Genomic DNA, 12,807 nt, shown 5'->3' with positions numbered 1-12,807 from the left:
AGTTTATTTATTTTGTACACCTTCTTGAAAGTTGTTGCTGGATATAGAAGTTTATGTTTATATCAACAGTTATTTTTCTCTAAACACATTAAGGGTCATTCCATAGTTTCTATTGAGAAGTCAGCTACCAGGCATAAATATTACTTCTTTGAAGGTAATATTTCTTTGAGTGTATTTAAGATTATTTGTTTTTGTTATTTTACCACTTCACTATGATGTATCTAGGTGTGGATTTCTTGTTATTTATCTTGCTTGTGACTTGTTGGTTTCTCATCTGTGGTTTAGTATTTTTCATCAATTTTCAGTTATCCCTTTCAATAATGTCTTTTTCCCATTTGCCCTCTCCTGTCTTTCTAGAAGTCTGCTTAAACAAATATTAGACTTTCTCACTGTATCCTACCTGTCTCTTAATCTCCTTTTTATATTTTCTATTTCTTTGCCTCTAGCTAGACTTGTTTCTGGACAATCTTATGATTGTACCATTTCACTAATTCTTCAGTTCTAATCTACTGTTCTGTCCCATCATTGAGTCTTTAATTTCAGTTTTTATATATCTCATTTCTATGAGGTATATTTGATTTTTTTTTTCCTAAATTGAAGTACAGTTGATTTACAATGTGTTAGTTTCAGGTGTATAGCAAAGTGATTCAGTTATTCATGTATTGGGTTGGCTATAACATCTTACAGAAAAACCCAAATGAACTTTTTGGCCAACCCAGTATAGCTATATACATATAGATAGCTATCTATTTCAGATTCTTTTCCATTATAGGTTATTATAAGATATTGAATATAGTTCCCTGAGTATTTGATTCTTTTTCAAAAGTGCTTACTCTTCAATAAGTTTTGAAGCATCTTACGTGTATTGATTTTATATGTTTTTCCTGCAATTCCAAAGTCTTCGATCTTTTGCGAGTCTGAGTCTTTTTATCCCCCTGTGGCTTCTCATTAATGGAGTCATTTCTTTGTGTGGTTAGAGAATTTTTATGATGGTGTCATCTTTGGAATTTTATCTGCCTTCAGGCCTTTAGATCAGGGATCAGCAGCCTACAGCCCATAGGCTAAATCCTGTGCTCTGCCTGTTTCTGTAAGATTTTATTGAAGACAGCCACACTTATTTGTTCACTCACTGTCTGTGTTTGCTTCTGCGCTACAGCAGCAGAGTTAAGTATTAAGTAGTTGCAACAGTGACTGGATGGCCCACAAAGCCTAAACTATTCACCCTCTGGCCCTTCACCTGGAATAGTTTGCCTACCCCTGCTCTAGGGCACAGTCAATCCAGGACCACTTTAATTTATTGGCTTGAGATTTATTGAACCATGTAAATAGTGAGAATTTAGCCTGTAAACCCAAATGAGGCCATCTGGTGGTTTTGAATTCTCTGCATAATGTTTTTGAGATTCTTCCATGTTGTTATGTTTATAAGTAGTTTTTGCCTTTTAATTGCCAAGTGGTTTTAAATCCTTAGGGGGAATTATTTTTCCCTTTCACTTAGCACTAAGGTTTGACACAGACAATTTATCAGGCTGGCATCTGGGAGTGAGGGATGGATGATTTCTACTTTCTTCTTACTTAAAGGGTGTAGCCCTTTGAGATCCCACCCTTCAGAGAAGGGTTTCTAGTTAGACTTCCCACCATGGGCTGGCCTTCAACTTTGTCTCTTGTCCCTTAGGTCCTTGAGGCTCTGGAAGCCACTGCTGAAGTTTGCTTGGCTCAGCCAACACCCTCAAGGTGAAAGCCAACAGCTGGCCTCTCTGCTCTGCTTATCTACTGGGATAACCTATCTTCCTTCAGTCTTTGGCTTGAGTGGTCATAACCTTCTTGCTAGTTTATGGAAGCCATCAAAATAATTGTCTTTTATCATATAGAAAGAGGGTGTGTACATGTTGGTAGAAATAAAAGTTCTAGAAAGCAACAACTTTCAAAAGAAATATAGTTTCTCTGAGTCATTATTTTAATATAAAGAACAAAAATACTTCTTTAAAATCATAACTTAATTTGAAAATTAAATACTCTGCTGAAGGCTTTTTATAAGTTGAAGCGATATACAGGAAGATATGGACCAACACAGGGAAAGTTATGAGGTTTTTAGCATCCATACTGCTAAAACCTAACAGCATGAAGGCAGCTGAAAGCAGGTGCAGTGGTATTTTCTGCATATTTGGGTGACTGTCAAGTTCTCTGACTGCCCATGTTACAGCCTGGGCTGGGGTCCCATCAAAGCCTTTGATGGCCCTTCATGGGAGTCAAAAATCCCCATTATGGGTGCCTCCTACTGTTGTAGGAAGCATATAGCAGTTCTGGCTACTTGTTGGCCTCTTGGCTCTATGTCTGGAAAAGATGCCCAAGATAGCTTTGAAAATAGAGTATTTATACTCTGTCTTGGTGAACTAAAATATTTTGAATCCCTTTGAGCTCTAAGCTATGATTAGGGTGTGAGATGCCTGGAAGACTGAGACCAAAGAGTCAGTCTCTTCACAAGGTGAAATATGATACTCATTACTATTAAAAATAAGTGAATTTAATTTTTTTTGAGTAGAGTTGAAAATTGTGTCCCTTGACTTAAGTTCTTGACAATTGTAAAAATCAACTGGGAACGAAAGCCTTCTTGGGAAAGCATTCACATTACTGTTTCTCAAGCTTTATGAAGTAAAACACCTGTATTTGGTGACTGCTATGTGTGGCTGTTCTGGGTCTGGGGACACAGCAATGACAAAGGAAGACAAAGTTGATGGGCTTACGGAAATCCACTAAAGCAGGTGGAAAACAAAAAAAATCAAGAAACATGTTTGGACAAAACCATCACAAGGAATTCAGAGTGATCTTTAATTTTTTTATATAAGCCTGGGATAGTAAATGCCTAAGCGTTCTTTAGAAGGAGCTTAGAGGAAAGTATACTTCTCTTACAGCTAGAGTATAGCATCAGTGCAATCGAGCTCTGTGACTGGGAGAAGGGGGGGGGGGCCCTAATCTCTATGGAATGCACACCTGACAGTGCTCATTGCTGAGCAGACGTAAGGTTTGACCTTGGTTAAAGCTTGCTTATTATAGCAACCATCTGCTGATACAGGCAGCCCTGACATCTGGTTGTTACTAAATCAGGCACAAGTGAAAGAGTTCCAAACTTCCTAACTGGAAGGAATTTTCAGCGCTGATTGTTTAAAGCAGGTTCTGAAATTGTTCCCGAAGAGCCAGAATTTTGTTCAGGATGCGGCAGAGGAAGGACTTATTCAGCAGGTTCTACAGTAATTTGGTTAACCAGTAGAGTGACGAATGAGATGCTGTAGCTTCGCCCAATAAATCCGTTGGTTTAATACCTCTCTTTTTTTTTTTTTTTTTTTTTTTCGGTACGCGGGCCTCTCACTGTTGCGGCCTCTCCCGTTGCGGAGCACAGGCTCCGGACGCGCAGGCTCAGCGGCCATGCTCACGGGCCCAGCCGCTCCGCGGCACGTGGGATCCTCCCAGACCGGGGCACGAACCCGTGTCCCCTGCATCGGCAGGCGGACGCCCAACCACTGCGCCACCAGGGAAGCCCAATACCTCTCTTTTGAAAATGCTCCTGTTAAACAGTGATTTTGTTTAGATATTTAACACATACTTTATGAAATGCATATAATGATTCACTCTGCTGGTACTGAGGCTCTGTGCTGCCCAAGACAGGAATCCACACTGCAGGAACTTAGAATCTGGACCTGAAGACGAACACCACTAACCACAAGAGGAAGTGGCAAGGCAAGGCCTTTTTTTTTTTTTTTTTTTCTGGCCCAGGAGCAAAATGCTGTGGAGTCTGAAGAAGTGGTTAATGCAGGGGATGAAAGCGGGTGTGGAAGGGAGGACATTTGAGCAGCGAGCTACAGAGGGTAAGTGCTCTCTGATGAAATTAGGGAAAATGCAGGTGACTGGATTCCTTGTTCTGCATGTGCACCTACATGCACCACGCCCTCCCTTCCCCCTGCCCAAACAAAACAAAAAATTCAATAGGAGAGGGTTGTTTATAAGCACAGAATTGTTTGCCTCTGAAACGTTTCCTGTTCTTATTTTTGGAGCCATTTATTCTTTCTCACCGTTCCGTTACTACCTGAGCCCAAGCAGTCATCGTCTTTCACCTGGGCTACAGTAAGAATCTTCCAACTGATTAATCTGCCTCTGCTCATCTCTCCAAAATAGTCTATTTGATGAACTGCAGCTGGTCTAATCCTTTAGCGTCATAATCGAATCATGTCACTTCCCCCTGAAATGAGTCTGTGGGTCCTTCCTCCATGGACGTTCTCTGGCCCCTGCACAGGCTCTGACACCTGCTCTGGTCCACCGCAGGCTTCCCGCCACCAGCATGGGGCCCACCTTACTCTGCACCACCTGTGGCTTTAGGACTGAAGGGTTCAGGAAAGGGAGAAGCAGAGAAAGGGGAAGTAGAAGAGCCATTTCCATCTTTTTGAATTTTGGGACGGTGGGGGGTTGCTTAGTGGTTGCATATTGTATCATTTTTCAACCTTTACTTTCAATCTTACATGTTTCTTTAAATTACACATACATAAGTATACATATTTCATGTCTCTTTACATAACTGGGTGACTTTCCTGGATAAATTCTAATTTGGCTTTAATGAACAAAGAATATTAAAGATGTTTTAGGACTATGCTTTCTTTTGAAAACTGAGGTCTGATACTACCGCGATGCAGAGGGTAAATGTTATTACTTTTACCTGTATTCTTTCCTGTTGTTGCCATGTTACAGTATAGGGCAATCGATTTCCTCTGCCACAGAGGTTGGTACATCCCCCCAAGGATGGCCAGTTAGAGGACTTCCTTTGTTCCCAGGGTGTACACATGACCTACGAGTGTCAAGGAGAGTCTTTTGAAAGAGCAAAAGGGATATAGAGAGATAGCTTCTTATTTTTTCTGAGATTGGAGAAGGAGAACCATGCCGATCTAGAGATCTTGGGGATCTTCTTTGCTGCCACATGGAAAGTACCTTGTGAGAATAAAGCGAACATAGAGGAAAGTGGAGAGAAAAAGCGAGACCCATCCTGATGGTATAGTTTGATACCCTTCATTCACTCATGCCTGAAGCCAGAAAACCCTATGAATTTCCAGATACAATAGTCAATAAAATCTTTTCCTCCTACTTAAGCTAGATGGGTTCACATTTAGAGTGAGTTCAAGTTTACAGCTATAGTATGTTGAAAATGAAACAGTCTTAAAACAAATGGTTTTATAAAAATGTATGTATAGTATTTTATACGTATACATGTACATACACAAGCACTTTTCTTTTTTTAGCTAGGGAATTCTTTTTTTTCCCCCCAACTGAAATTGCCCTTAGAACTTCAAAAGATAATACTTTCATTGGATCAGGGATAGGATTCCAGATACCCAGAGCTCCATTCACCCTGTCTCCTTTTGCCTCCATTGATATTCTGGGGCAACCCTGTGAAACCCTAGGGCTCTGCAAGACAAAAGGGAAAGCTCAGGCTTGGAGCAATGAATACGCATTTTTTTAAAAAAATTATTTTTGGCTGCATTGGGTCTTCGTTGCTGCGTGCAGGCTTCCTCTAGTTGCGGCGAGCAGGGGTTACTCTTCGTTGCGGTGCGCGGGCTTCTCATTGCGGTGGCTTCTCTTGCGGAGCACGGGCTCTAGGCGCGTGGGCTTCAGTAGTTGTCGCTCGTGGGCTCAGTAGTTGTGGCTCACAGGCTGTAGAGCGCAGGCTCAGTAGTTGTGGCGCAAGGGCTTAGTTGCTCCGCGGCATGTGGGATCTTCCTGGACCAGGGCTTGAACCCGTGTCGCCTGCATTGGCAGGCGGATTCTTAACCACTGTGCCACCAGGGAAGCCCCTGAATATGCATCCCTTTCAATTAAGTAGGGCCTAATTTTTATTTATTTTTATTTTTTATTGGGGTATAGTTGCAAGTAGGGCCTAATTTTAATCGTTTAAATATAAAGCAAGTTTGGGATTGACATATATAACTAATATGTATAAAATAGATAACTAATAAGAACCTGCTGTATTAAAAATAAATAAAATAAAGCTAGTACAATAAACCTTGCTGACAATGTTTATAGAATTTAAATGTCTCCCTCAGAGTACTTTTTTGGACAGCATCAACTATTGAGCTAATTAAATATTAGCGTAATTAAACCTGAGTCTAGCTAAGATAGATAATTGTGTCCAGGAGCTTCTGGCAGCTTCCTGCTTGATGCAGAACTCCTGTCTGAGGTAGAGAAGCCAGTGTGGGGCGTTACCCCAGACAATGGAAGCCACAGAGGCATGGATTCTTACAGCAGCTGCAGAGTACAAAATCTCTGGTCAGGACCAGGGCAGACAGCCAGTCAGTCTGAGGCAGGGCAGAATTATCACAAACTCACAGGAAGTAGAGGAAGACGTTCCAGAAGTCTCCCTCTCCCCTTTTAGAGTGACCTGGAGAAAAAGAACATTTGAGGCCTCAAATATCTCTCGTTGTTAATCTACACCTGATTCCACCCCTATCGCCTGAGGCAAGTCCCCATGTTCAACAGTAAACACACACATTTTGTAATGCTGCAGAGTGGTAGATTTTGGCATAGAACACAACACTGACCTGAACATAAAAGGTGTGATTGAATAGACTCTCAAAGGGGTTTAATAATACTGGGAGTTAGAGGTTCCACAATGCTATAGTTACACTTTGAGGGGGACCAGTGAGAAGGCAGGTATCAGTGCTTTTCTTCTGTAAACAAACCCCTATTTTTAGGAGAGAATGCTGATCTGCAGGAATACAACTCTCAGAAAATCTCAGAATGTGTAAACCATGACAGCTTTCCATAAAGCAATGTAACAAGTAACCCTTTTCCTCACTGTACCCTGGGAATCTCAGTCTGTATTAAAGAAAACCATTTTGGTTTTCTTTTTGACCTTGTTTTCTCTCCATCTTTTCTTTCTTCTATTTATACTGTGACCCCAACACTCAGTCTGGCTTTGGTTGCCTGTGCTCAGTTCATTTTGCTTCGCTATTTTTAGCACATCGTTGAGGTAGTTTTGGATGGAAATCATGTGTCTTGGCAGCACAAGTCATTCAGCTAACAAAAGGTATAGTCATCACTGAAATGACACCAAGTCAGATTTTTTTTTTTTTTTAAGTGTAGCATTTTCCAAGTGGTTATGTGAATTCTAGTGAGATTTGCTTTGGAGCAAGAAGCATTTACTTCCTAGTACTGATCTCATTTCTTTCTAAAGTGGTCTCATCAAATAATTGCTTACATCATTAGAAGAAAATCCAGTTTCATAGACACAAGCCAAAGTCTGAGGCCAAAAGTTCAACTTCGTCTTCTACTAAGAAAGTAAGTAATGTCATATAAGCAACTTCCTTTTTTTTTTTTAAATAATGGGAAATTGCTACATGGCCAAAAGGTCTTAAATTTCTTCCTTCTCTCAACTCCTAATAAATTCCAATTCAGGAGATTTTGTTCTGCTGTTGTCATATTATATTTACAGACGAAATTGAGAGAGTGGATCATCTTGTGACAGTTCAAAATACTTTGTGGATTAATCACCTGTCCTGTATCTATAGTTCAACTTTCTAAACAAAAGCTTGGAGACATTGATTCATTCATTCACGCAGTGGTCACTGAAGTAGAACTTTTCCTGACAACCCTCTGATTGGACAGAAACAAATGTTAATTTTCCACGTTGGGTGTCTCACCTGCTGGTCTGTGGGTGTGGCCTTGGGGCAGGTGTTAAGGTTGCCTGCAGATCTTTTTCTGGTCTTGGGGTAGATGTCCCCAGCCTCTCATTGTGGTGGTTGGAGCGTGGCCTGTGAGCTGGCTAGTAGTGCTCTCATGGAGGGACTGGATGCGGCCCCAGCCATGCTGGCAGTTGCCGACACACACTGACATGTTTGTCAGTGGCCAGTGGAAGTGGTTGGCATTTGAAGACTCCTGAGTTCAAACAGGGGTAAGGGAGACTGTTTCTCTTTGCTTGTCCCCCAGTGTTGGGTTTCCCACTAAAGCCACTAGATTCATGTAATTTCCTGGAAGAGAAAGGAACTTGACCTGCTTCAACAGGTGTCTGTTTGAGCCACACAGCCAGGCATGTGGTCACCTGCCAGATGTGCCTCTCTTAATCTTTTGAATTGAAAAAGTAGGTGTCATTGCTACTGTGAATTCTGTATACCAGGAACTCTAACCCTGCAATGTAAGAATTATTATCCTCATTTTCAGGTGAAGAAAAGTGAGGTCCACAGAGGGTAGGGGGCCTATCTAAGGCCCCACAGCTTGAGAGATGGTATATATTTAAGATATTTCTCTCATACATATTTAACTGCTTTATTTTTCAAACTTACTACCCTCCTCATCATTTATTTTCCTTAATTCTGGTGGTTTGCCTTGGAGTTCTAATTGCTTTTCTAATTTATTGATACTGTATGTCCTTTGGTTCTTCTGTCTCACCTTTGTCTCCCCATCAACTTGGCTGGCAACATCTGAACCTTCTTTACACTCTCCAGCCCTCTACACACAACTGGATTCTTCCTTTAAGATCACTCCCTTATTTTCTTCTTCTCTGTCATCACCATTCAGGGAATGTTCAAACCTTTTCACTCTGTTGCTAGATTACAGTAGTCTTAGAAATAAAATTCTCCAAATATGAAGTCACCATTAGATTCAGCTTCCTAAAATACCCTTTTCATAGTGTCCTTGTTCCTTATTAGGTGCCAAATGAAGGCCAGTTCCTTAGCCTGAAATTCTAGGCTCCCCACAATATGGTTCCAAACTACCAAAATTCTTATTTATCGTCTTTCCTCTGGGTAGATGTGTATACTTGATGTTTCCAAAACATCCCACAGCAAAAACTATTTATTGTCCCCACATTTATTTTCTTCCTCCTTCTTATTGACAGAACCCCACTTTTATTCAAGATATCAGCATACTCAACTGAAAACTGTAACTCTCAGTCTCTATTGTAACCAGGTATAGCTATGGGACTGAGTTCTTGTTAAGAGGACATCAGTCCAAGTATTGGGTGGGACTTCTGGGGAAGCATCTATAAAATAAATGTTTTCTTCCTAGCTGCCTAGTTTGGGGTTGTGCTGGCTGGAGCTCTAGTAACCATCGTGGACCTTGAGGACAAGAGCCACACTCTAGACCAAGCAGACCAGAGATCTGGAAGGAATCTGGATCTCCAGTGACTGTGGATCTATATTATGAGCTCAGCTTTCAATGTTATTTGAGCCATCATTTTGTTCTTTTGTTATGTGAAACTGAACCCAGTACCAACTGATACACATGCTTTGTGGAAGACACAGGGTAACATTTAGATGGTCCTTGAAGGAAGAGTAGGATTTAAACAGACAAGAAGAGTAAAGAAACATCACAGTCAAGGGGATAAAATAGTAATAAATACCCATTAAATTTACAGAGTACTTTATAGCTTATAGAGTGTATTCACATCCACTATTTCATTTGTTCCTCATAACAACTGGGTATGTTATATGCAAATATTATCCACATTATCATAGATAATAACTTTGGAATCCAAAGCTGGACACATAATTAAATAGAAGGAACACTAGATTCGTAGTCAGGAAATCTGGGCTTGAGTTTCTTTTTGTGACGGACAAATTTTAAGGTAGCCCCCATGTTCCCTTTCCTGATATTCATGTTTTTGCGTAGTCTCTTCCCCTTGAGTGTAGGTGGACCTGTGACTTGCTTCTAACCAATAGGATATAGCAAAGGTAATGAGATTTTACTCCCATGATTACATTACATTGTATATCACTCTGTCTTGCTAGCTGACTTACTCTAGAGTCTTTCTTCATTGCTGGCTTTGAAGAAGGAAGCTGCCATGAATCCTGCAGCTGGAAGCAACCAAATGCTGCTAAGAACCATGTGAGTGGGAAAGTGGATCCTTCCCTAGTTGAGCCTCCAGATGAGCCCACAGCCCAGACTGACATCTTGACTGTAGCCTAGTGAGACTCTGAAGCAGAGACCAGTTAACCCATGATTAGATTCCTTACCCAGAGTAACTGTAAGAAAACTAATGGGTGTTGCTTTAAGCTACTGAGTTTGTTGTAGTGTGTTGTGCAGAAATAGATAGCTAATGCACTTACCTACTAGTTGTGCAGGTTTGAGGTAAATACATAACCTCTCTCTCATGGCAGAGATGATTATTCACCATAAGTTATGCTCTCTCTTCCACCGAATGGCATCATAACAGAAGTGGCTGCCAACCAGGAGCTACATTGCTCAGTGACCCCTTGCTTCTAGGTGGAGCCATTAACTGGTTCTCACCTAGGAGATATGAGTGGAACTCATTTGAGTCACTGCCAGGAAGAGGTTGCTTAGAAGAGGGTGGGTTTCTCCACTCTCTCCTTGTCTGTCTGCTAGCTGGAGGCAGGAGACTCCAAGGTCCTAGGGCCTTATAGAGCCACAAGACAGAAGGAGCCTGGGCTCTTCAATCATCTCATGCTGGAAAGCTAATCAGTGTCCAGGAATACCTGCCTTACACTGTTACATGAATGTGAAACAAACCTTATTGTGTTAAGCCACTGACGTTTTACAGCTTATTTATTATAGCCCTGCTTTTCCCCTAATACACCATCAATTTTCTTATCTATAAAATGGGCATAAATTTGTTGTGAATGAAATAATAATATGTTTGAAACACTTACTAAATTGTAAAATATTATGCTAACGTGAGGTGTTAAAAGTATCTTCACAAAAAACTCTAAGATGTAAATAGGGAAGGAATTATTTCTTTTTTTTTTTTAACCCTGATTACATTTCTTTGTTTTTAACACCTTTATTGGAGTATAATTGTTTTACCATGGTGTGTTAGTTTCTGCTGTATAACAAAGTGAATCAGCTATACATACACATATATCCCCATATCTCCTCCCTCTTGTGTCTCCCTCCCACCCTCCCTATCACACCCCTCTAGGTGAACACAAAGAAACGAGCTGATCTCCCTGTGCTATGTGGCTGCTTCCCACTAGCTATCTATTTTACATTTGGTAGTGTATATACGTCCATGCTATCTCTCACTTCGTCCCAGCTTACCCTTACCCCTCCCTGTGTCCTCAAGTCCATTCTCTATGTCTGTGTCTTTATTCCTGTCCTGCCCCTAGGTTCTTCAGAACTTTTTTTTTTTTTTAGATTCCATATGTATGTGTTAGCATATGGTATTTGTTGTTTTTCTCTTTCTGACTTACTTCACTCTGTATAACAGACTCTAGGTCCATCCACCTCGCTACAAATAACTCAATTTCATTTCTCTTTATGGCTGAGTAATATTCTATTGTATATATGTGCCACATCTTCTTTATCCATTCATCTGTTGATGGACATTTATGTTGCTTCCATGTCCTGGCTATTGTAAAGAGAGCTGCAATGAACATTGTGGTACATGACTCTTTTTGCATTATGGTTTTCTCAGGGTATATGCCCAGTAGGGGGATTGCTGGGTCGTATGGTAGTTCTATTTTTAGTTTTTTGAGGAACCTCCATACTGTTCTCCATAGTGGCTGTATCAATTTACATTCCCACCAACAGTGCAAGAGGGTTCCCTTTTCTCCACACCCTCTCCAGCATTTATTGTTTCTAGATTTTTTGATGATGGCCATTCTGACCAGTGTGAGATGATACCTCATTGTAGTTTTGATTTGCATTTCCCTAATGATTAGTGATGTTGAGAATCCTTCCATGTGTTTGTTGGCAATCTGTATGTCTTCTTTGGAGAAATGTCTATTTAGGTCTTCTGCCCATTTTTGGATTTGGTTTTTTGTGATTTTGATATTGAGCTGCATGAGCTGCTTATAAAATTTGGAGATTAATCCTTTGTCAATTGCTCCATTTGCAAATATTTTCTCCCATTCTGAGGGTTGTCTTTTCGTCTTGTTTATGTTTTCCTTTGCTGTGCAAAAGCTTTTAAGTTTCATTAGGTCCCATTTGTTTATTTTTGTTTTTATTTCCATTTCTCTAGGAGGTGGGTCAAAAAGGATCTTGGTGTGATTTATGCCATGTAGTGTTCTGCCTCTAAGAGTTTGATAGTGTCTGGCCTTACATTTAGGCCTTTAATCAATTTTGAGTTTATTGCTGTGTATGGTGTTAAGGAGTGTTCTAATTTCATTCTTTAACACGTAGCTGTCCAGTTTTTCCAGCACCACTTATTGAACAGGCTGTCTTTTCTCCATTGTATAGTCTTGCCTCCTTTGTCATAGATTAGTTGACCATAGATATGTGGGTTTATCTCTGAGCTTTCTATCCTGTTTCATTGATCTATCTTTCTGTTTTTGTGCCCATACCATACTGTCTTGATTACCGTAGCCTTGTAGTATAGTCTGAAGTCAGGGAGCCTGGTTCCTCCAGCTCCGTTTTTCTTTCTCAAGATTGCTTTGGCTATTTGGGGTCTTTTGTGTTTCCATACAAATTGTGAATTTTTTTGTTCTAGTTCTGTGAAAAATGCCAATGGTAGTTTGATAGGGATTGCACTGAATCTGTAGATTGCTTTGGGTAGTACAGTCATTTTCACAATGTTGATTCTTCCAGTCCAAGAACATGGTATATCTCTCCATCTATTTGTATCATCTTTAATTTCTTTCATCAGTGTCTTATAATTTTCTGCATACAGGTGTTTTGTCTCCTTAGGTAGGTTTGTTCCTAAGTATTTTATTCTTTTTGTTGCAATGGTAAATAGGAGTGTTTCCTTAATTTCTCTTTCAGATTTTCCATCATTAGTGTATAGGAATGCAAGAGACTTCTGTGCATTAATTTTGTATCCTGCTACTTTACCAAATTCATTGATTAGCTCTAGTAGTTTTCTGGTAGCATCTTTAGGAT

The sequence above is a fragment of the Phocoena phocoena genome, chromosome 5 (assembly GCF_963924675.1).
Source record: "Phocoena phocoena chromosome 5, mPhoPho1.1, whole genome shotgun sequence".
Lineage (NCBI taxonomy): Eukaryota > Metazoa > Chordata > Mammalia > Artiodactyla > Phocoenidae > Phocoena > Phocoena phocoena.
The sequence above is the reverse complement of the archived record's forward strand: the minus strand, read 5'-3'. Positions refer to the sequence as shown.